This window comes from Peromyscus maniculatus, chromosome 10, assembly GCF_049852395.1.
Source record: "Peromyscus maniculatus bairdii isolate BWxNUB_F1_BW_parent chromosome 10, HU_Pman_BW_mat_3.1, whole genome shotgun sequence".
In the NCBI taxonomy this organism is placed as follows: Eukaryota; Metazoa; Chordata; class Mammalia; order Rodentia; family Cricetidae; genus Peromyscus; species Peromyscus maniculatus.
This window is the reverse complement of record NC_134861.1, coordinates 98,421,450-98,443,720: the sequence shown is the minus strand read 5'-3', so window position 1 is coordinate 98,443,720 and position 22,271 is coordinate 98,421,450. Positions and strand designations below refer to the sequence as shown.

Sequence of the window (22,271 nt, the reverse complement as noted above, 5' to 3'; positions counted from 1 at the left end):
AGTGTATATACATTAGGGCACCTGGCCAGCCAGGCAGAGCCGACGCTCCGCTTTCCAACTTACTAAGCCCTTCCTAGATGCACATAAGACATCAAGCCTGAAACCTTCACATACTCAGTGCAAGTCGGAGCCCTTCCTGTTGTGGATGAGAGATTAAGTCTCCATAAAACAGTCAAAGTACAGGAAGAAAATCAAACCTGGGTCTCTTCATATCTGACTGGCTTATGACAAACGTCCGACCTGCTGAGACTTAACCACAACCTAGCAGAGGGATTTAAAGTGTATCAGTCTAACAAAGTACTTGGCATTGAACATTTTGCCTCTGAAGGGTCCTGGAAGTAACGCTGTGAGGCCAACTTTTCAATTTGAATTAGAGAATTTGACCCAAACTAGCTTTTCCATTTTCATTTTTATCCAATTCCCTCCCTACAAACCCTACACCTCGCCATGCCAGACTACAACATCCCCATCCTTACACACGCTAACTAAACACGTTCCTTATTCCTGATCCATTTCCTCAACTGCAAAATGAAAATAAGAACACTCAGCTCCTTCGCAGACATGAAAGTATTATGCAGGTAGGGTGGCGCACAGGAGACAGAGAGGAGGATCACCCACCAGTGTGAGGCCAGCCTGGTCTCGAGTTCCAGGTCAGCCAGGGCTACACCATGGGACCTTAAAACAAACAGGGGCTGGAGGGATGGCTCCATGGTGAAGAGCACCAGCTGCTCTTCCTGAGGTCCTGGTTCAGTCCTCAGCACCCACATGGCAGCTCACCTGAGGTCCTGGTTCAGTCCTCAGCACCCACATGGCAGCTCACAACTGTCTACTACTTCACTTCCCAGGGATCTAATACCCTTTTCTGGTATTGGATTCTGTAGGTACTGCACACACATGATGCACAGACATACATGCAGGCAGAATTCAGAGAATCCAGAAAAACAAAAAACATTCAAAGCACACAGAAGCTTGCATACGGCAAATTACAGGCAAAAAAAATCGTAATTAGTATTATTATTTTTCTTCCCAACCTTACTTTTGTTCTGGGGTTGTTGTTGACAGGACATCTTACTCTGTAGCCCAAGCTGACCCCACACTCATCGTTCCTGTGCTCAGTCTCCAGAGTGCAGGGATCACAGCAGAAACCACTTTAAAGATGAAGAGCCTGGCCAGGTGGTGGTGGCGCACACCTTTAATCCCAGCACTTGGGAGGCAGAGGCAGGTGGATCTCTGTGAGTTCGAGGCCAGCCTGGTCTACATAGAGTTCCAGTACAGCCAGCATGATTATAAAGAAAAACCCTGTCTCAAAAAAAACAAAACCAAACAAACCATCAAACATCCACACCACCTCTGGATTGCTCTGGGAAATATACTGCTTGTTATTCAGCGGTTTTGTAGTTGGATTTTAGTACCTGGAACCGTCTCATTTAAATCCAGGCTCCTGTGCGGGTGTCCACTCCTCCAGGAAGAAGCGACACCGCCTTATATTCCATCCCGATCCAGGTGAGGCTGGCAGAGTGATGGACCATAAGGACCAGACACAGCTCACTGCCGAAGACGGTAAGGCCCATCATAACCAGGATCGACACCCACCATTAGACCAGCGACAGCTGTGTACTAGAGTGCCCCCTTGGATGCCTCACCCGTGATGTAGAAAGAGGGAAGCGGCTACGACAACCTCACGGATTTAACAAGGACATGTTTGCTGTCATGACAGTTCTCCCGGGTGACCGAAGCCACAGCCTGCAGGAAGACCATCTCGACAGCTTCCACCACGACAGCCTCCCCACTGCACACGGGAAGTCCTTCTCCAGCAGGCCACTGGCCAGCTCTAACTCTTAGCAAATGTCTCCTGACATTCGGCACCAGCCAGTCTTCTCGGAATGTCTAATGATTAATCCAAGCTCTGCAGTTTATAAGCTTTACACCCCCAGGAAACTGATAATTGGAACCACAGACTTCTCAACTGTAAGCTGCAAAAGCCCCTTCAAACAAAGGGAAAAGGAACACACACACACACACACACACGCACACGCACATGCACATGCACACGCGCGCGCGCACACACACACACACACACACAGCAGGAGAAATGTTCCTGTCCTTGACTCTCCTTCAGTTGAAGTGGTCAGAGGGTTGTCAGCGGTGCTGGACAAGAGCCCTCTCGAGAAGAAGTAGGTGAGTCTGGCAGGCAATAGAACTGAGATGCCAGGCAGGGAGCCGTGCCGGTGAACAGGGAGAAACCAGGCACACAGCTGTGCTCACCGACATTCCAACCGGCCAGAGCGCTGGAGCCACGGAGCACCAGACCCCCTCCCGCCCCGCCTCGAGAGACCCAAGTTTCTGGTTCTCCGTGCTTTTAAACCAGGGGACATAAAGAACTAGCCATTTTCTCATTCCTTCAGCTTTATGCAAAATGAATTCATAAACCTCTCAGCAGGTTTAATAATCAAATATACTATAACCAGTTTAAGTCCTTAATTATAAAATGAATTTAAAGCAGTCACACCCATCATTAGAACAAAGACAGCAACATACCAGAGTGCATATTTGATGTATCAATCACCCAGAACCCAGGAAAAACAGAAATAATCTCAGATACATCTCGGAATTATAAAATAGGAAAGGAACAGAGCACTATGGCTAAAAGACAGGGCTCGTTGGTAATCAACAGCCCAACCATTCAGGCAAGGCTTTTTCTTTCCCCCCTTTTTATTTTGGTGGAATGGGGGGAGGATTTCGAGACAGGGTTTCTCTGTATAGTCTTGGCCATTCTGGAACTCACTCTGTAGACGAGGATGACCAAGAACTCACAGAGATCCACTGCCTCTGGCTCCTACGTTCTGGGATTAAAGGCATGCGCCGCCGCCGCCGCCGCCGCCGCCGCCGCCGCCGCCGCCACCACCACCAACAGGCTGCAAAACTTTTTCTTAATATTATTTGCTTATCAGTGGGTTTTACAGATAAAAAAAAAATGAAGTTTTGGAGCTGGGGTAGCAGCACATACGGCAATTCCAGCACTTGGGAGAGAGAAGCGCAAGGATGCTGTGGGGAGCAGGGTTGTTCAGGTCCAGCAACAATTACACAGCATGTTCAAGACCCGCCTAGGCCTACGTCAAAAACCAAACAGCAACAACATTCTTCCTTCCGAAAGGCACGTCAGGAGCAACTGCCGGTTACAGAGTGTCTACGACACCATAGTGATCCAACCTCAGAGACCAGACGTGAGACCTACAAGTCTTATCACTGCAGTATCAGAAAGCCTGTAAGTAGATTTTTAAAGAGATTTCATTTACTCGTGTGTGTGTGTGTGTGTGTGTGTGTGTGTGTGTGTGTGTGTGTGTAGTATGTGTGAGAACATATACACTTTTATAGGCCAGCTGGAAGTTAGCAAGCCCAGAAACCATCCCCTCTCTGCCATACTTTGAACTGGGTGACAGGCATGGATGCCCAGTGCTGGGGATCCAAACTCTGCTCCTCATGACTAAGCAGTAAGCACTCCAGCCCTGCAAAGGGGGACTTTTAAGGAGCTGCATTCGTGGGCTGTGTGAAGTCTTTAGGTGATGCTCTTCTTCTGTGGTAGGGGTACAGGGCTGGGTGATCAGTACTCACTACCGATGAGGAAAAGTCAGGGGACCCTTTCCTACAAACCCCAAAAGGACAGTTGAACACCTTTCACTTTTTCATTTTTCATTGTAAGCATTTGCACAAATAATTGAGCTAGTGTATCTCAGCATTCCCGGCCAGTCCTGCTCACCTTCTAGAAGGGAAGACATGAGGCTTGCTTGGTGAGGAGCTCAAGGCAAGTCTCAGATGAAACAAGAGCCTGTTTGCTTTTAGGTATTATTAGGATTCTCCATGCCCAGGAGTAAGTATACTTACACTAAGTTCTGCTTCTAACTAAATATGTCTATTTTATTTCTGAAGCATTCTTACAGAATAATTTATCCATCTACCAGGACATGCCATAATCATCCAGTAAAAACCAAACATGCGCCATGACACCTGTGTCAAATGCTGGACCCAAGAGGAGCCATTGTTAGGAGCCTACACAGGACACCAGCACAGCTGGCCTCCACACGGGGTGTACAGGACACTAGCCAGGTCCATGTACAAATCACCCTGGAATGCAGAGTCCCTTTCCATAACACAGGGGGAAAGGAGCGGGGGTAAGTATACAAGGATTACCAGACCACAAGCAAACCTCTACAAAGCTTTAACTATATGCAAAGCAAAATTGAAGTATTCATACACATAGAGTGCCTGGCAATCTTAGCAGGTAAATACTATAAAGACCCTTGTTTGACAAAGGTCAACTTGACCGACATCGACGTGACCAATATAAAAAAACTGAAGCAACAAAGCCCGGATCTCGCACTGGGAACTCTTCATCACCGAAAGAATTCTCACCCAGGTGTGGTGGTACACACCTTTAAACCCAACACTAGGTGAGGCAGAAGCAGGCAGATATCTTAGAAACTGTTAAATAACAATGAAAATTTCAATGGCTCAGTCACAATACCCATATTTCAAGTATTCAGCAGTCAAACTTCAAGTTCAGTGGCTACCATACTGGAGAGAGTTTGAGGCCAGCCTGGTCTACAGAGTGAATTCCAGGCTGGCCCAGGGCTGAGACCCTGTCTAAAATAAAATAGAAAAAGAGATGAATTATGACTGAGTGAAGAACACTTGGCTCCCTTTTATGGCATCCGTGAAGACCAGGCAGTAAAATATTTTATGGCTCTCACTTTTTAACCATGTGCACATTTAAACACTTGTGATCTAGTACACTCCTATATTTAAAAAAAATCAAAGGGCATCTCCAAAACTGGCATATCCGAATCAAGTCCAAAGATTCCAACGAGATACCTGACCTACATAAAACTAGATTATAGCTTCATTTACATATCCTCTTTGTCCGGAAGATAACCTTTCTTTTCTGTTTTCCCGAGACAGAGTTTCTCTGTGTAACAGTGCTGGCTGTCCTGGAGCTCCCTCTGCCAATCCCCCCTAAATGAAGTGTCTGTGGATGACTGCAGAAGGCACTCTTCATGTTTTATCTACGAACAGGACCTTCTGCCTGTAATCAAACTCGGCATCGTCAATTCACACTATTGCACCCTTCACCACAGAGATGAGGTGGGCAGTCTTTTCGTATAGAATGAAGAGGAAGGAAGAAGCCACAGGGCAAGGACTCCAATCTTCCCTGGGCTGTGAGGTTTTTTACTTTTATTAAAGAAGTAAAGTCAATTAACGAGCAATATATCCTCCTCACTCCTGTTACAGGATATATCCACACTATACCTCTCAGTGCATACACATAGGTTCTGGGCTGGCGAGATGGATCAGTGGGTAAAGGCATTCCTGATGACCTGAGTTTGGTCCTCAGAACCCACATGCCGGAAGGAGAGACAACTCCTAGGTTGTCTTCTGGCCTACACAAGTCTACTATGGCATGCACATACACACAACAGACAAATTAATGAAATAGTTCCTCTGCTTCCGAATCAGGGGTCAACACTGACAGACTCCACACTGGAAGCAAACTGGCACCTCCTTCTCCGAGCTCTTCCTTGTTAACGATGGGCTTGGCTTTGTGTAAGTGAAATTTAGTCATTAAACAAATCTCCACAGAGGAACAGATGGTAAGTGCCCTGTAACGAGTGAGTGAGCCCCGAGTGAACAAAACCAAAGCTGAATTCTACTTGTCCCCCGAAGAAGCAGAATGCCCAACACTTAAGATGATCCTCTTGTGATTTCTGGTTTCCATGGTGATAAATAACATTTGCTGCTATGTGTGGTCTGGCTTACATCTATGAACAAGCATTTCCTGATGAATGGCAATTCCCACAAGATAGAACTGCCCAAATATTTTCGGCAGATGATGAGGGAAAAACACTCTACACAGAAAAGATTAATAACTGGTTAGGTCACCAGGCAACAAAAGCTATGACGAGGCTGACACTTTGGTCCTGAAACTCATTTTAGCAACATCGTCTCCTCTGGCTGGTAGTTTAGCGTTTCTATAAGAACTACACTCAGTAAAATAATCACGGTGTATTTGTCATGAAACACACAGGGAGAACCAACGGATTTCTACAGTAAGAACACTCAGGCTGGGCGTGGTGGCCACAACTTTAACCCAGGCAAGAAGGCAAAGTACAAGAGCTCTTTGAGTTCCAGGCCAGCCATGGCTAAACAGTGAGACCCAGTCTCCAAAAAAACAAAATGAAGAGGAAGAGGAATAGAAGGAGAGAGAAGAGGAGGAGGAGGAGGAGGAGGAGGAGGAGGGAGAGGAGGAGGAGGGAGAGGAGGAAGAGGAAAAGTGGAGGAGGAGGAAGAGGAAAAGTGGAGGAGGAGGAAGAAGAGGAAGGGAGGAGGAGGAGGGGGAGGAGGGAAAGTGGAGGAGGAGGAGGGAGAAGAAGTGGAAGATGAAGAGGAGGAGAAGACGATGACTACTCAGGCTTTGTGAGCAAACTTAACAGAATTAGACACCTAGAGATTTTTTGAGGACTGTTCCAAAATTTTTATCAATTGCTTAAATCACGAGAACTTTAAATCATGTGTTATAGCAAGGGCATATTTCATATTTTAATTCTTCAGCTATAATTCTCAGCTTTTCAAGAAGCCTTATTTGTAAAATAGAGGAAAGCTGAACATTAGGTTCTGTGTCATAGCCTTCTTTCTGGGAAGGCTGGTCAAGGTCCCGACCGTAGATGGGCTCTCACAAGGAAGGAACTCACCCCACACTCGCTCACTCTCCTCCCCAATCCCACACGGCAATCTCAGGTCCCAGTCTCAGTACTGGGCAGTAGCATAGGATGGCAGCATTCCATGGATGCTGCTTCCAGAGGCTGTTTGGAAGCTATCCACACTGTCAGCCCACCGTGGACACACACATGGAGCCTGGTACGTGCAAAGAAGACCAGCACTGGGAGGAAGCCACGAACTTTAAACCCAGCTTGACCTTCACTACTTCCGTCCAGCTTTGCCGGCCAGCAGTCGGGTGTTCCATATCCAAGGTTTGGCCATGAGATAGCCAAGAAGCACATATATAATCACGTATGAAAACAGCTCCCCCTTCCACCCTCTTCCCATGAGGCAAGGATGCAGAACCTGAGTTTGAATTCCTTCTCTGTATGCAGTCTGCACAGTTCTGTGGAGCTGTGACATTTGAAGAGAGCAGCAAGGATTTTCCAGAGAGATCGGGTTGAGACAGTATCTTCATGTTCTTGAGCCTCGTCCTCACTGTAAAAGCCTGTACACACTGTTTCTAAGAACATTTCAACACTGTTGCCTTTGCTGAGAACAAGACAACTGTTCACAGTCTGGACAGAGGAAGTAAACCTTTTGAGTTAGTAGTCTAAAAATCGGTCTTAAAAAATAAACAATCGAGCCGGGCGTGGTGGCGCACGCCTTTAATCCCAGCACTCGGGAGGCAGAGGCAGGCGGATCTTTGTGAGTTCGAGGCCAGCCTGGGCTACCAAGTGAGCTCCAGGAAAGGCGCAAAGCTACACAGAGAAACCCTGTCTCGAAAAAACCAAAAAAAAAAAAAAAAAAAAAAAAAAAAAAAAAAAAAAATAAACAATCCTTATTCTTTTTGGGTCATGATTAATCCCATGTACAATTCCCAATATTTCCACCCCAATTCAAACTGGCACAAATCTGCTTCCAAGGAGATGGAAAAGAGACAAATTGTATTTAAATTACTTAAAAGTATTCCCAGAAGCTCTGCACACAGCTTACTATCTGCACGGCCCAGTACAGAAGGCTTAAGGTGCGAGGCATAAGCCTGGATGGGCAGGGTCATCTAAAAGGCGGGAAAGGGACAAAATGGGACAAGATAATGAAAGCACAACCTTCTACAGAATTAAGAACATTGTCAACTTTCACTTCAGGGAAATGAAGTTGCATTAAGTAAATACGGCCCATAGGAAAGACAAACAGCTAAGTACAGATGTATATTGGACACATTTCTGACATTTCTTTATCCTCGGGGACACTGTCTTGGAGATGTGGATACAGAAACAGACACTGGAGAAACCAGGGCAAGTGACAGAGAGGACAAGTGACGAGCGTGCTCTGGGTCGGGGCGTCTGCAGGTCATGACCCGAGGTCACGACCACAGGAGTCCCGGCAAGAGTGAAGTGGCTGCCATGCAGCATGCAGATCCCCAGCACCGATGTCAAAAAGCCCGGCAGGGTAGTGCTGGGGGCAGATGGAAGGACAGACAGGAAGACGCTTGAAGCTTGTGGGCCTGTCAGTATGACCAAAACGTGGGCTCCAGTCTCAGTGAGACCGGGTCTTAAAAATAAAGGGGAAAAGCCAACATAAGGAAGACATTCAGTATCAGCTCTGGCCTTCACTCACACACGCACACACACACTCCCATATGAATGCATACACAGCAAACAACACACACAAATAAATACAAACTTTAAAACAAACAATAAAGAAGCCAGGCCTGGTTAGAGGCAGACAGAGATCTGTTAGTTCGAGGCCAGTCAAGGCTATACAGTAAGACCTTGACCAAAAAGGAAAGAAGGCAGGCAGGCAGGCAGGCAGGAAGGAAGGAAGGAAGGAAGGAAGGAAGGAAGGAAGGAAGGAAGGAAGGGAGGGAGGGAGGGAGGGAGGGAGGAAGGAAGGAAGGAAGGAAGGAAGGAAGGCACCAAGAGTAAAAAACACCAAGAGTAGCTCACTGATGGGCAGTGTCGACCCCTGACCCCCGTCATGGCAATTTTAGACCCCACATCTCAGCACTGAGCGGTGTGGCCTGGAAGGATCTGGAACGTCTCAAACAACAGCTGGCAGGTCAGTCTACGCTCCACTCCCAGATCACGAGCACAGGAGGGAAGCGCGAATCACAGAGCATGTTCTGAGTAAGCACTCATGGTTGGTACCCCACTGGCGGCTGTTCAGTGGAGAGCTGCCGCTTACACCGTGGTCCTTGTACCAATACACTCTCAGACATGTGGTGCCCCAATTTATAATGCCTAGATTTCAAATTCTGCAAGAGATTCCTGATGCTATGCAAGAGATCAGTCACGGCCCCCAGTAATATTAGGTCAGCAGGAACATTCCAGCTCCAATGCCAAAGGCGGCAAAAAGCTCCAAGTGTTCATGGCAAAACCGAAGAGACAGAAAGCAGAGTATGAAATCAAACAGACCAAAACAATGGCAGAAAAAGTATTAAAAAACACTTCCTAGAATGTTCAATGGAATTTTACCACCGAAGAGAGAGAAGGTATTGAAGGACTTTTCAAAGTTGTATTTATTTATTTTATGTATATAGGTGGTTTGCCCGTACCTATATCTACACATCGTATGTGTGGTTGGCGCCCTGGGATGTGAGAAGAGGGCACTGGATCCCCTGGGACTGGAGTCACAGACGCCGTGAGCCATCATGCAGGCACAGGGAAACTGCCTCTGGAAGAGCGGCCAGCGCTCTTCACAGCTAAGCCATCTCCAGTCCCGGTATTAAAATAAGCGTATCTATCGTCTGTGCCGAGCCACAGCGTGAGGGTTAATCTAGACGGTCACTCTGGTAGGATTCAGAGCCACCTAGGAGACACCTCTGGGTGTGTCTGAAAGCGGGGCTGGGGTTCCAGGCCGAATCCACTTTCTGACTGCAGACACGGGTGACCTGTGACCGGCCACCTCAGGGTCCTGTCACCAAGCCTTCCACACCACATCCCTCTTAAACCACAAGCCACGCCAGTCCCTCTCCAAGTGGCTCTTGGCAAGTGCTTTGTGACAGCATCAGGAAGAGAAACTCACACACAGGTAAAAATGTTCAGACTGTCAACACTTTCGGACTATGAATCACTTAAGTTTAGGAATTAAGTTTAGTCACATAAACTGAGATGATAGTTAAAGCCATCTGGTAAATAAGCCTCTAAGTAGCAGAAACAAGACTTTGCTGGGAAAAAAAAAAAAACTATTGTCATCAGAAATCGAAGAGTAATTATGCCCTCTGTAAATTAAACTAAACACAAACACTAATTCATAAGCTTTGTGTTCTGTTAAATTTTAAGCTTTAAATACACGCACACATTCATTCACACACACACACACACACACACACACACACACACACACACACACACTAACACACTAACACACTAACACACAAGCATATACATAGAGAAAGCAGTATTCTCCTGGGTATTCAAATCACAGAAGTCCACCATGGTTGGGATACAGCAGCAGATGCCAGTAACTGCAGCACTTGGGAGGCTGAGGCAGGAGGATCCAGAGTTCAAAGTCATCCATATATATATAGCAAGTCTGATGCCAGTGTGAGCTACTTAAAAAACAAGAAGAAAAAGAAAGAAAGAGAAAAGAAAATCTGAAACTTAAGTAAAAACTGCTCTATACAGGCCCTTAGCAAGGAAAGTGCTTCTGTGTTCTCAATCAATGATTAATGAAGGGCCAGACAGCAGCCAAACCCAGGTAATCTTCTACTCACTTTCTTCAACAAAGCACCAAAGACAAACTCTGTTGCATGACATTACCCAGGAGCCTGTGACACTTAACCCTAGATAGACACGAGATAATTTCACTCTGTAAACATCAGACATCTGCAAGAAAAGGCCAGCGATAGCCATCATCCCAAACGCTCGGGGGTCCATCCCTCCCAGTGGCTAATGAACTTGCCTTCACCAGTGCCTTGCTGTAAACAGCTTACATAACTCTGCGACCTCCAGGCATGAACCCAACAGCACAGGAATCGGCTTCATCAGCCCCTCTATAATATATCACCAAGCTTTTCACCCCAGAAGCAGCCTTGGAAGTACAGCTAAAGTTGCATTTTATGCCGAACTTGAAGGTCTAGAGTGTCCTATAGAAATTACTCAGTTTTAAATGATCCAAGAATAAAATGCCCAGAAAACTACTTATTTCCTTTAAAAAATTACCAAGGTGAACATATGCTCATGATCTGAATTGAGAGCGGTAGCTTGGTCCTGGGCTGCCTCCGGTTCTGACATGGTCCATTTTGCTTACGATGAAGTTGGGTAGTGAGGAATCTCATGGCCAAGGTTAGGACCAGACGCGTGTGAAATGATCTGGACACCCAGGCTGAGTCCCTTGGGCATAAGGGCGAGGGTGTGTAAAATGACTCTCGCTACCCGAGTGATAGAATGCGTTTGTGCTTCCCTTCTAAATATACCTAAGGAGAAAACTTGTCAAATACAAAGAAAACTGTAGTAAAATCTCTCATGGTTTAATGAAACCTGCTTCCTGACTTTGAAAATTACCTGAGGCCAACAGACACTTTGGTGTCCATTAATTTTCAAGAAAGCCTCAAGGCATGCAAATGCAGTGAGATGTATCCTCCAGAGGAAGCAGAAAACGCGGTGATGGTGAAGGGCCGAGCTCTGAAGCCTACCACGGGCTCCTGAAGCCGACCACGGGCTCCTGAAGCCGACCACGGGCTCCTGTGTCTCTTCTCCAACCCTGCAATTCCATATCAAAGACTGCATCTTCCACCGCGCCCAAGCTACAATGCCTGAAGGCATCTTCCAGTCCTTGTCTCACCAACAGTTACCAAGTCCTTATGACGTCCCCTTGGAAACCTTTCATCATGGTTCTCTCCTACCCACTGCCTAGATCTAGACTTTAACTCCAAAGTGAGTTCCCTGTCACCCACCTCCACCCGCTCCCATCCAACCTCCATGGTGCCACCACATGTTGTACTCTGTTAGAGAAAAAGATAATATAATCATGACTCAAAAACCTCTGCTGAGTCTAGGAGTAAGTCCACCTTTCCAAGGCATGGACAAGACTGTCACCATGACTTCCGGGCCAGCTACATATCCTGGGGAGGTCCCTGCCACAGCCTCTGCATTTCTGTAAGCAGGCCAAGGTGGTACCAACGAAGCCTCAAACAGCACAGCATCAATATGAAGACCAGTTTCTTTCAATAGCAACTCAATCCCCAGTATAAAAACTAAGCAGGGCATAGGGAACATGTGTACTGAGTCCAATGGCTCAACACGCTGCAAGCCTAGAGGCTGGAAGGCTGCTATCTATGGAGTATACAACATGGGGTAAACGACTCAGGGTGATTAGACTCCGTTTCTCTTCCAGGAATATGGTTCTCACATAGGAACAGCTCCTCTGCATTATAAATTAGTACCAATTAAATAGCCACACAAATGATCTAGCACAGGCACAGTACATGACCAGAATGAGACAGTTAGTTCCTAGTTACTGTTACAGTGATGGCGATGGGGGATGACTCCAAGGACACCGTGTTTTCTAGACACAACAGGACTGGTACATATATGAATTCGGAGACTGTGGCAACATGCACAAAACCTGCACTGGTTCAAGCCAGACGGAGTACCAGCCCTGAGAGGGGCAAGTAGACATGGGGTCCCACCCCTACTGATAGCTGCTGGCAAAGGTAAAGTAACTTTTCTCCGATGGAGTGTCAGCAGGTGTATCAACCACACTTCAGGGCCACAGTGGAGTAGGCTCTGAAAGGAGAGATTATCAAACTCAACTCCTGGCCTGCCGATGGTCAGCTCCCACAAACGTGGTGGCCGTGCGGCGGCCCCCCCTCTCCATCTTCCAAGGGTTTTGTTTTGTTTTGGTTTGGTTTGGTTTTTTGAGACAGGGTTTCTCTGTGTAGCCCTGGCTGTCCTGGAACTCACCCTGCAAACCAGGCTGGCCTACAGAGATCCGCCTGCCTCTGCCTCCCAAGTGCTAGGGTTGCGCTGCCACCACCCAGCTCCATCTTCCAATTCTTATAAACTGACTTTATCTCCTTTAAGAATCCCCAAAGGATTTCTTTATCTTAAGTTGTAATTCAAGATTCTAGGAGAATTTCAATTCAAGAAGAAAAAATAAATTTTAACTAAATTTGTCTCCACGTGAATGGATGCTTTGCCACCTTAGTCATGAGAGAAATATAAATCAAACCCACAGTGAGGCACCATTTCATACCTGCGGATGTGCCTCTATGGTCAAAAAGCGTTGACAAGAATGAATGAAACCCAAACCTTTGCACATTGCTAGTGGGAATGAAAATGGTTTCAGAGTTCCTCAAAATGTTGAACGACTAAAATCTGACCTATCAATCATATCCCTAGGACACACCAAGAAAAGGGAAAACCACATTGCCTCAAAACTTGTTCATAAGGTATCACAGGTACCAGCCCAAACAGGAAACGTCTCGCAAACACCTGTTAACCAGTCACTATGGACAATATGTGGGGTATCTAGACTCAGTTCTACACAACAAAACAACCTCAAGAGCTATCTTACAACAATTTGGATTACTGAACACTACTGAATATCGTATTTAAAAATACCACATATTTATATAGTGGAATGTTCTGCGGCAATGAAGGAATGGTGTATTGAGCCAGGTAGGCATTGTTGAACCATAAGAGTGTCATATTCAGTGAACAAAGCCAGACACTTACATGAGTGCATGTACTTTCAATATCCATAACTGGCAAGCTGACAAAGATTGATGTTTGCCAGAGGCCAGTGGGGTTGACAGGGAGAATAATGTCTAATGAGCAGTCTCCTTTCAAGTGACAAAGTGTATAAAAAAACGTGGTGATGGTTGGGCAACTCCACAAATGTACTGATACTGGATCGTACACTTTAAACGGCCAATCGTTTGGGGTGATAATTATCAATAAAGTGATTTGCATATATAAAAAATAACCTTATATGACTGCTTGCTGTCGACCCACAGGTTAAAATCACGGTTGTGTTTAGGCTGACAATGTGCCTTCAACTCTGAGATCCACATCGGCCCCCACTCCACTTGACCCGGCCACTCTCTCCCTTAACTGGCTTCGGCTGCTCCGCTGGGCTCCGAGGCCCCTCCTTCAGCAGGTGTTTCCTGGCTAGTGTGGGAGAAGAGCCGCAATGTTACTTAGGGAACCAGAAATAGCCCACGAGGGACCTTCACAGAGAACTACGTGGTCTCAGTGATACTGGGAAGCAAAGCTTCATCATTTCTCTCACTAACAGTCGGGGGGTGGGGGGAGCTTTGTAAAATACAAGGCCAGCCAAGGCTGCAGGGTAGAGAAGACACATAAAACAGAACATTTCCAGGAACACAAGGATCCGGCTGCTCTGAGAGCCGGCACCAAGTGTTCTGGAGCAGGGAATAAGGGTTTGTGAAGAGACTCATTCAGTCGTTCGTTACTTGTGTGTATTTCTATGCATCCGTGTACATCTGTGTGCACCATGAGTGGTGGTGTGAATAAGAACGGCCCTCACAGGCTCACATATTGGAATGCTTACTCACTAGGGAGTGGCGCTATCTGAGAAGGATTAGGACATGTGGCCTTGTTGGAGGAAGTGTGTCACTAGGGGTGGGCTTCGAGGTTTCAAAACCCCACACTAGGTCCATTGTGATCTCTCTGCCTAGAGATCAGGATATAGACCTCAGCTACTGCTCCAGCACCATGTCTGCCTGCATGCTGCCCATGCTCCCCACCATGACGATGGACCAAACCTCTGAAGTAAGCCCTTAATAATTCAATGCTCTCTTTCATAAGAGTTGCCCAGGGCATGGTGTCTCCTCACAGCAATAGAGCACTGACTGAAGTACCATGTGAAGCGCAGGTGTCCAGGGAAGGTCCCCTGGAACTGGAATTACAGAAGGCTGTGAGCTACCTGATGTGGGTGCCAGGAACCACACCCTGGTCCCTCTGCAATGGCAGGAAGCACCCTGGGCTATCTCTCCAGCCAAGCAGAAAGTGCTTTTAACCCCCAGGCCATCTCTCCAGCCCCAGGAACAAGGACCTTCCGGACATGCTCAAGAGTCTATGACTTCTCCACAGTCTCCCTTCAAATCTGTGGTTTCATTTCAATGTTAACCCCAAAGAATCTGGTCTAAATGCACACTGGCCCTGGAAACAAGTGGTTCTTTTCCCTTTTTACAGACAGGGTATCATGTAGCCCAGGCTGACCTTGAACTCACTGTAGCTGTGGATGGCCTTGAACTTCTAATTTTCTGTCTCTAGCATGCTAGGATTATAGGCATGTGCCATCACATTTCATTTATGGGATGCTGGGGATGGACCTGGGCCTCATAGCTGCTAGGGAAACACTCTGCCAACTGAGCCACGTCTCCAGCCTGGCAGTTCTTATCAACATGGTCTCCAGATTTGTGTTTACGAGAGTAAACATGCCGGGGCTCCTTGTCCTCAACGGCACACGTGCCACGGAGGAAAGCACGACAATGAAGTGCTGCTTACGTACGGCACTTTCCCCAAGCAAGATCATTTCATGTGATCATGAAATGAAAGGCAGTAAACTGAGGCACAGTACAGACAATAAGGAAAAGACACTCAGAAACACACCCAATCACACAGCCACCTTCAATGAAGTCCAAAGGAGAAGGGATTACGAACACTGGATTCTAGCAGTTCGCTATTTCAGCAGAGGCAATGGCAGGAAAAAAGAGAATGTCTGAGCTGTTTCTAAAGCAGCATGGGTACTTCCGCCAACACGCTGATGCTTGGTTACAGGCTGAAACCTGTAGCGTGCGTCTATGCTCCTAAGAATTAAGACTAACAAATTATTACATTTCTGTTCCTAGTTCTAACAATAACTGAATTTTATGTCTTGGATCAGTGTTTTGTTTTGCTTTTGAGAGACAAGGTTTTATCACGAAGCCCAAGCTATCCTCAGACCCACCATTCATTCCCCTGCGTGATGGGACTGCCAACGTGTGCCACCTTACCCGGCTTCAGTGCTCCCTTGGAATGAACAAAACCACTGGATCACTACCCAGAAAGTTATCAGCCATTCAAATCATCAAAACTGTTAAGGACATTCACAGGCAGTGCTGTGGACTGATGGAGTCAAGCAGTCCTCAGTGAGGAAGCAGCCTTCCAGACTACAGGGTTTGATTCTGAATTTATGAAAACAAGCATTATCCATAGTTCTATTATCAAGGGCAAAGGACTCCCATGTACCGTGTGTACTGGAGACCAAGGCAACAATCTTCTGTTAAAAAAAAAAATCAACCCAGGTGACTCTGCCTGGCAAAAGCAAATTTGTCACATTAACATTTGCTTCAATTTTAATGCTTTGAATTGTTTGCACTTCTTTTGATTTTTCATATGTTTTTAAATACATTAAGATCTCATTTATTCTTTTTTTATTACATCTACTTATTCTATGTGTATGTGCATGCATGGGCCTGCCCACCTGCCTGTGACAACATGGGTGATGTAGAGGTAAGAACAACTTACAGTGGGAGGGTCTCCCCTTTCATGATACGGAAACACACACACACACACACACACACACACACACACACACACACACACACACACACTGAGGGAAGTGGAACTCATCAGCTTCTCAGCAGGAACTTTTTTATCTGCTGAGCCCTTTTGTGGGCGGCAGGAGGCAGGGTCTTATTATGTGGTCCAGGCTGGCCTTGAACTCATCATCTTCCTCCTACCTCAGTCTCCCAAGGGCTGAAATACAGGTGTACGCCACATGCCTGGCATCAAATGTTTTAACAACTGCACAGGCTACAAGCATGTATTTGTACATATTTAGTACAATAAGCAAAATTAAAGTCAACAAAAGAAGCTGGCTGAATGTATCTTTTTTAAAAACTCCTTTTAAAGGGAAGTTGTACCTAGGCCATTATGGTAAGTACCTACCACACAAAACTGGGGGAGGGTTTGGATCGTGTTCATTCACTCCAAGAACAGTGGCGATCCTACTGTGTGCTCAACTTCAGAACACAACGTGGGCACAAGACAAACATAGTTAAGCTCGCGTGGAGCTTGAGGTCTGTTAGAAAGGATGAGGAGCACACATGCAATATGGAGACATCGTCTAGTTTAGGAGTTAAGGAAGGTTTGCTGAAGAAGAGCACAAGTTAGGACAAAAGGAAGATGCAGGAGAAAGCTGGATGAAAGGTGGCAGAGGGACGCACCAAGCCTGCCAGGGGGGAGGTACTGTAAGGCTGTGGGTGAGTATGTGTGTGTGGGGGGGGGGGCGGGGCATCGGCTTTGGACTAGAGAGGCAGGCAGGGCCTTCCTCATACAAGGCCTTATGTGAGGACACTGTTTTCTTAAGAAACCCGAGAACAAAGAAAAGCACTGAGGGTATCAGCAGGTGGCAGGCAGATTGGCTCCAGTGGATAGGGAGCCTGGGAGGTCAGAGGTCAGAGGTCAGGGGCAGGGAGGCTGTAGACATGGCAGCTGTGGGAGGACTTGATGGCGGCCTGAAATGGAGTTAGCACACGGGGAACATCCAAGGGTATCGGACGGAATTTAAAATCTCCATGACTGGGGAGACGGCTTCATCAGAGTGCTGCAGACCTGATCCCAGAGCAACACAAAAAGCTGGCCTTGCTAAGTCCCGGTGCTGGGGAGGCCCAGACAACAGATCCCCGGCATTCGCTGGCCATCTGAAAGCCAGTGAAAGACCCTGTCTCAAAAACCAAGGTGGACTCCACTTGAAGAATGACACCTGAAAACTGACCTCTGACCTCCATATGCGTGTATGCATCCACATACAAGTGTACACACATGCCTGTGTTCCCCCGCCACACACACACACACACACACACACACACACACACACACACACACACACACACAAACACGCAGAGTATGCTCATATACTCAGTTAAAAAGGTTTTGGCAGACTTAAGTAGACTGAAATTCATGGCAGGTGGGATGTAAATGAGAAAAAACCATGTCATCCATGGTGAAGAACTACAATCCTTGTAAACCGAAGACCACCTGCACTCAAAGACTGCTTTTGTACAAACTGTTTGGGGGGAGCGGAGGTATTTTTGTTTTCCTTGCAATGTCATACCTCTGCAACTATTATGAAAGGGGGTTTTAAAAATCCAAAATACTACTGACTTGCATAATCGCACCCAGAGGCGGCAATATTCAAAACAAGTCTGTGTTCTTTCTGGAAAGTCCTGGTTCAAAGACAAAAAAACAGAGAACAGAAGAATCTTTTGATCCTCATTTATTGACATGCGGCTCCGACACAAACCCGGGCTTTCCTTCAGACCTTCCTTTGATGGGACAATGGGAGGACTGAGGGCAGTTACTTGAAGAAGCTCTGTCTCCCACTTCATACCCTGAAAACAGAGTAAACACCAAACAAGCTCGACACCTGGTAGACTTGAACCCTGCATAAAACCTCTCCATGCAAATTTACAGTTTTCTAAGAACAAACAACCCTGGGAAACTTTTCCCATGACCCACCCCCTCAAGAACATTTTTAATATTTCAAAAATGTGCAAAAACCGGAACAAAGCAATTTTAAAATCTCAAAGGGTCAGAGCCGACTGGGGTTAGTTTAAGAATGCATTATACTTGAAAGACACCAAGGCTTTCTTTATAAACATGACATCCTCACACCAAAGTGCAGAAAAACAAAGGCACACACAGAAAATACCAGAGGAACTGAGATTCATGTCTGGCCTGATCTGTAACAGGAAAATCTCCAACTTAGACTTCGTGGGCTAAAAAGCAAGAAGAAAAGGGAAACGCGGGGCCATTTTCAATACCACGGAAGCGGGAGATGGGAGTGCTCCAGCAGTATTCCAGGTGTTAGGGTTACGAATTAGGCAAACAGGCAAGGGCTCGAGGCCATTCCCCACCTACTTCCACACAGCTCAGCCGTCCACTGCACCACCTGTCCATCCACAGCCCACTGCACCGTCTGTCCATCCACAGCCCACTGCACCCATCGCCTGTCCATCCACAGCCCACTGCACCCATCGCCTGTCCATCCACAGCCCACTGCACCGCCTGTCCATCCACAGCCCACTGCACCGTCTGTCCATCCACAGCCCACTGCACCCATCGCCTGTCCATCCACAGCCCACTGCACCGCCTGAGCATCCACAGCCCACTGTACCATCTGTCCGTCCACAGCCCACTGCACCGTCTGTCCATCCACAGCCCACTGCACCCATCGCCTGTCCATCCACAGCCCACTGCACCGCCTGTCCATGCACAGCCCACTGCATCGCCTGTCCATGCACAGCCCACTGTATCGCCTGTCCGTCCACAGCCCACTGCACCGCCTGTCCGTCCACAGCCCACTGCACCGCCTGTCCGTCCACAGCCCACTGCACCGCCTGTCCGTCCACAGCCCACTGCACCGCCTGTCCGTCCACAGCCCACTGCACCGCCTGTCCGTCCACAGCCCACTGCACCGTCTGTCCATCCACAGTCCACTGCACCGTCTGTCCATCCACAGCCCACTGCACCACCTGAGCACTTGGTGAGCAGAGTAAGCATTGAGAGACATGGTCTACTTAATCAACACTCTGTTGCATTCATGCAGTATGAACGTAGCCCCCAAAGGTCTCCAGGTAAGCCACGTGAGGCCGCCACTGCTGGGGCTCTTGTTTTACATTCAGGGAACAGACCTGCAGAGGTGTGCAGCTGCCACAGGAAACAGTCAGGAAGCATTGCAGAGACCCGAATCCACTCTAAATCAGCTGAAGGCCTGCCTGCGAAGACACATTTCAACTGTCCCTTTATTTCCTGTATTTTCCTTAAATGAGGATTTATTATCTTACCATAACAAAGAACCAGATGAAAGTTTTTACTTCTAAACAGTCAACTTTTATTTAAAAAAAAAAAAGAAAAAACCAAATAGGAACAAGATCTCAAATACATCACCCATGAAATCATAGGAAAAACAGCTTGTCCAGTGGCAGGCAAGAGCAGGACCGTGGCTCAAAAGGTCTTCAAGCCTACACCGACCGGTTTCCCTATGACAGACAGTCAGTCAGGGCCCAGAGACCATGAGGAGCAGCAGAAATGACAGCCGAGCTGAAGCTCTGGAACTCCACCCGATCTCCTTCATGTCTATCTTCAGCAACAACTTGCTACAATGTACACGTTTGTGTGTCTGAAACTGAGTCCACCCCACCGTGGGGCCACATAAGTAAATGTAGGGGGTCACAGACCTGAGTCCACCCCACCGTGGGGCCACATAGGTAAATGCAGGGGCTCACAAGAAATTTAGCACGAACAAGGACAGAAAATTAATTCAAAATCAAAAATACGTGGAATCCAGGGTACTTCGGGCAGCACAGGCTGACTCTGCTGGAGCCTTGGCTCTGAACACACAACACACGTGTTGTGTGACGTTTATAACTCCTGTGCTGTCACACTGTGTGACATCAGCAAACACTTCCTGGAAGACCTCCCCTCACAGACGATCACGTGTGAACTGCAGCATTCCTACTGTGCATACAAGAAGTTGTCTGCCCTTAGAGAAAGGACGGCTGAATCACAGAAAACGTATTTCCCCAGTCCTCGGCACGTATGTGTCTCCTCTGTCTATCTTTGAATGTTACTGTGTTAGAATGTCTGGTTTTAAAAAGTGCTTTTTGAGCTGCTGGCTTTAGTTTCACAAAAAGCATCACATGAAGTTTTGTTTGAGGTAAGGACAGAATTTCCAACAATTCTTGAAATGTCCTTTTAAGCACACTTCTGCCTCTGTGCCACACAGTCATGAGGAGAGAACAGTAATCTCAAAATAGTAATAGATTCTGAAAAAACAATCAAGGAGAGGGGTGTAGAATGAGAAACTTCAGAAGCACAAAGCCGTGTGGACGGAGGAACCGAATGGAGCTTTACAAAAGCGTAAAAAGCCACATGTCATGGTATCCCTCTTTTAAAGAGAAATAATAAGAATCAACCTTAAGCCGGGAGGTGGTGGCGCACGCCTTTAATCCCAGCACTCGGGAGGTAGAGCCAGGTGGATCTCTGTGAGTTCGAGGCCAGCCTGGTCTCCAAAGCGAGTTCCAGGAAAGGCGACAAAGCTATACAGAGAAACCCTGTCTTGAAAAAAGAAAACAAAACAAAAAAAAAATCAACCTTCCTTTCTGACGGAGACACAGCCATAGTGCCAGAGGTGTGCTTTCCTGGCTGTTCCAGCATAAAACCTGTGACAGTCAGTGGTCTGTACAAACTCCATGACATGGAGTCCACGTGGACACTCTTCCTCCTGAAGTTTCTCTCTGCTGCCTGGGCAGAATGGGCCCCCAGCAACAGTGCTCTGAAGCCCAGCTTTGGAGATCTGCTCCTTGACAGAAGCTAGTGTTCCTGTCCATACTTCATCTGCCTTATCCCAGAAGATCATCTTTGGCAAATGAGGTTTCCCAAAGTAACTTCAAAATGGAAAATGAGGAATGTTGGAAGAATTACAAAAAAAATCTAAACAAACAAACAAACAAACAAACAAACCACATTGGGGGTAGGGAAAGGCAGACGTCTTAATCCTGCACTCAGGAGGCAGTGGCAGGTGGATCCCTAAATTTGAGGTTAGCCTGGTCTACATAGTAAGACCCTGTCTCAAAAATAAAAGCCAAATAACTGGACTTGTCCAGAAAAGTAAAGAGCTCTGGGATTAGAGAACTCACAGAAGAAAAGGAGAGAAAGATGAAGTCAGGCAAGTCTATCTTGTTAATCATTTCATGAGGGACAAGCTATGGCCAAATTTGTGTTAATCTTTTAAGTTTTACCATAAAAGGCTTAATCCATAATGTTACTGATTAAAGAGAAATTAGAGAGGGCAGAGGTTTTGGTGCCGTCTACAAAAGCTTAATCTGCACCTTTTCTGTACCTTGGAATGGTGAAGGGTACATCTTCCTGGAGTAGGATATCTGCAGGAGTGCCCGCCCAACATTGTGCCCAAATGGGAAGTTCACCTAAAGAACGACATTCAACTCAAACTCTTGGACTCCATCCATAAAGTAAGAATAAAACTTGGGTGACTATATTTTGAAATTGTAAAATGTTCTGCGCTCCCAAATACACAAATTACCTACAAATTGACACTGAAAATGGAAAAGAATTTTAATCCAGAAAATATCTAAAATAGCTTATTTTATTACACTGGATGTAAATAAAGGCTTATAATGGGCACATTAAGCTTACAATTGTGAATATGATTTTGAGGATCCTGCCAAAGTCATTTTTGTCATTTTAAAATTTTCACTCTGGTTTTCATCATGCACCATTTTAGTATCTGGAGTCCACACTGGGCCTCTGTGGCAACACAGACCACAAGATCTCCTCCTTCAAAGAGCGAATGATTAGAACAGGCAGGGGAGCCACTGTGAAATAATGGATGAAAAGGTAAGCAGAAACAGTGCCCGCCAACCTTTCCCTAAGGGCGGTCTTTCCCTAAGGGCGGTCATTAGAGCGTTACGCTTCACACACACAAGAGCAAAGGTGGGAGCCTGTCCCAGGCAGCTGTTCTCTGCGGGTGAGAGCACAGAC

At 46.7% G+C, this 22,271-nt stretch overlaps 1 protein-coding gene across 4 annotated transcripts in view; it reads right to left on the bottom strand.

Annotated features, from left to right (window-relative positions):
• Lrrc8d (leucine rich repeat containing 8 VRAC subunit D) overlaps positions 1-22,271 on the bottom strand; it is a 111,825-nt gene that overhangs the window by 46,808 nt on the left and 42,746 nt on the right. The window contains exon 1 of one of the 4 annotated variants that reach the window (XM_076546872.1): positions 1,644-1,949. The exons of 2 other annotated variants lie outside the window; for them this stretch is intronic. The gene's annotated coding sequence lies outside the window, so the exon portion shown is untranslated. Of the gene's footprint in view, positions 1-1,643; positions 1,950-2,936; positions 4,642-22,271 lie in introns of those variants that run through there. One more of the 4 variants, XR_013043079.1, reaches the window with a different exon arrangement.